Genomic DNA, 3,499 nt, shown 5'->3' with positions numbered 1-3,499 from the left:
ATGGTAATACGTTACAACGTATATCGTTATATGGTAGAACATTATGACGTATAGCGTTCAGTAGCATTTCGTTATATCGTATAACATTATGTATTATTACGTTATAAGGTATATCGTTATATGGTAATACGTTATAACGTATAGCCTTATGTAATATTACGTTATAATGTATATCGTTATATTTTAATACGTTATAACGTATATCGTTATATGGTAGTACGTTATAACGTATATCCTTATGTAATAGAACGTTATGATGTATATCGTTATATTTTAATACGTTATACCATACATCGTTATATGGTAGTAAGTTATAACGTATAACGATCAGTAGTATTATGTTATAACGTATAACGTCATGTAGTATTACGTTATAACGTACATCGATATAGAGTAATACGTTATAATGAATAACGTTATGTAGTATTTCGTTATAACGTATAACCTTATGTAATATTACGTTATAACGTATATCGTTATATGGTAGAACGTTATAAGGTATAACGTTATGTACTAATTCGCTTTAACGTACAGCGTTATGCAGTCTTACGTTAAAACCTATAACGTTATATACCATTACGTTATAACGTATAGCCTCATGTAATATTACGGTATAACTTATATCGTTATATGGTAATACGTTATAACGTATATCGTTATATGGTAATACGTTATAACGTATATCGTCATATGGCAGTACGTTATAACGTATAACGTTATGTATTAATACGTTATAACGTATAACCATATGTAATATTACGTTATAACGTATATCGTTATATGGTAATACGTTATAACGTATATCGTTACATGGTAGTACGTTATAACGTATAACGTTCAGTAGTATTACGTTATAACGTATAACGTCATGTAGTATTACGTTATAATGTAAAACGTTATATCGTATTACGTTATAATGTATAACGTTATATCGTAATACGTCATAACGTAAAACGTTCAGTAGTATTACGTTATAACGTATAACGTTATGTATTATTACGTTATAACGTACATCGTTATATAGTAATACGTTATAACGAATAACGTTATGTAGTATTTCGTTATAACGAATAACATTATGTATTATTACGTTATAAGGTATATCGTTATATGGTAATACGTTATAACGTATAGTCTTATGTAATATTACGTTATAATGTATATCGTTATATTTTAATACGTTATAACGTATATCGTTATATGGTAGTACGTTATAACGTATATCCTTATGTAATATTACGTTATGATGTATATCGTTATATTTTAATACGTTATAACATATATCGTTATATGGTAGTAAGTTATAACGTATAACGACCAGTAGTATTATGTTATAACGTATAACGTCATGTAGTATTACGTTATAACGTACATCGTTATAGAGTAATACGTTATAATGAATAACGTTATATCGTAATACGTCATAACGTAAAACGTTCAGTAGTATTACGTTATAACGTATAACGTTATGTATTATTGCGTTATAGCGTACATCGTTATATGGTAGTACGTTATAACGTATATGGTTATATGAAAAATACGTTATAACGTATACCGTTACGTAGTCATACGTTACAACGTATAACGTTATATAGTATTACGTTATAACGTATATCGTTGTATAGTAATACGAGATGACGAATAACGTTATGTAGTATTACGTTATATCGTATAACGTGATATAGTATTACGATAGAACGTTTAACGTTATATAGTATTACGTTATAACGTATAACGTTCAGTAGTATTACGTTATAACGTATACCGTTACGTAGTCTTACGTTACAACGTATAACGTTATATAGTATTACGTTATAACGTATATCGTTATATGGTAATACATTATACCGTATAAACTTATGCATTATTACGTTATAACGCATCTCGTTATGTGGTAATACGTTACAACGTATATCGTTATATGGTAGAACATTATGACGTATAACGTTCAGTAGCAATTCGTTATAACGTACAACATTATGTATTATTACGTTATAAGGTATATCGTTATATGGTAATACGATATAACGTATAGCCTTATGTAATATTACGTTATAATGTATATCGTTATATTTTAATACGTTATAACGTATATCGTTATATGGTAGTGCGTTATAACGTTTATCCTTATGTAATATTACGTTATAATGTATATCGTTATATTTTAATACGTTATAACGTATATCGTTATATGGTAGTACGTTATAACGTATAACGTTATTGTTACGTATTTATTTGTTTGGTTTTTTGTTAATTTGAACGAAAAGAATAACGAACGATAGTAGTTGAAATATAAATTTAAACTTCCGATTAATACGGTAGTTGCTGCCACCAGAAATAGTCTAAGGACTATTTCGAAGATAAAATTTTCTTTTATTTTAATTTTTACTTAGTATTAAAAGAATTGCTGTGCTACGGGTGCGGTAACGTTACGGCGACTGGCTATTATATTCCACGTTTTTGCTAACCTGCTATGGGCAGGAGTACTAGCATGGGAGAGGATTAAAGTTATTAAAATAAATAACCAATATTGGTATGTATCTAAGTATGATTAAAGATTTAAATCTCTTATCCGAGTGATTTCTATGAGTTTCTGGTAACAAGGTGTTTTTGTTATAGGTGTTGGAGATCGAGAGGGATTCGATTCGTCAAATCCGCGCTTTAATGATCGGGTATCGGCGAACACGAAGGTGAAAGCTGGGCTCGGGGCCTGATTGATTTTAATTCTTCCGTCGGCTTTTCTCTTCTCTTTTAACTTCAACGGCGATCAATATTTTGTACTAACGCTCGGCCCTCCCTTTGTTAAGATATCTTTTGTTCTTATGATTTTTTTTTGCTTTTGACATTTAATATAAGCAATAATCTTGCAATTTATGATCCTCTCTGTTTTGAACCTGTGAGGTTTCGCAAGCCTTGCCCAAAGATGAGCCTTATTGCTAGCAGTGGGAGGAGGAATGCGAAATACTGTGATCGCAGGTTTACACAGCGAATGATCGACTAAACGTTTTGTAAATTTTGAAGTAGGTTGTTCTATTTTAATTGCCACTTGAAAATGATGGCAGAACGGAGATGTCGATAAGCAACAATAAGGGTAAAACCTTGCCTCTGTGATTCGATTTTGCTTTTTCTATTTAATGCCAAGGAGGAGTTTAACGGTCCTCTCTGTGTGGAACTTGAGTGATTTCGCAAGCCTTGCCCAAAGATGGGCGATATTCGCCAACAGTGGGAGAAGGAATGCGAAGATCGTTAAGTATTTTCTTCGAAATAAAGAAAACACTATTATACACAAGCAACACAGCAAATGACCTATCGTTCAAGAGTCAAAATCGATATTATATCGCTCAGGGATTTCACGAGATAGAAAGCAAGATCGAATATATTAATTGTAGGTGACGCGGGTTTAGTCCCGTATCCGGATATCGCGAAATTATCAGAGAAGAGAGGAAATTTATAAGTTTGATCTCTTACCTTGAGTATTATGCTCAAAAATGTTGAAGGA

The 3,499-nt window shown here is 31.1% G+C and overlaps 1 long non-coding RNA gene across 1 annotated transcript; it reads left to right on the top strand.

Moving 5' to 3' along the window:
- The first annotated feature begins 2,289 nt into the window (after positions 1-2,289).
- On the top strand, positions 2,290-2,870 carry LOC122577503. The gene is made up of 2 exons (XR_006320345.1): positions 2,290-2,533; positions 2,620-2,870. It is a non-coding gene; the product is annotated as an uncharacterized LOC122577503 (long non-coding RNA).
- Positions 2,871-3,499: the final 629 nt, after the last annotated feature.

Source organism: Bombus pyrosoma, unplaced genomic scaffold (genome assembly GCF_014825855.1).
Source record: "Bombus pyrosoma isolate SC7728 unplaced genomic scaffold, ASM1482585v1 HiC_scaffold_4726, whole genome shotgun sequence".
Taxonomy (NCBI): domain Eukaryota; kingdom Metazoa; phylum Arthropoda; class Insecta; order Hymenoptera; family Apidae; genus Bombus; species Bombus pyrosoma.
The sequence above is the reverse complement of the archived record's forward strand: the minus strand, read 5'-3'. Positions and strand labels throughout refer to the sequence as shown.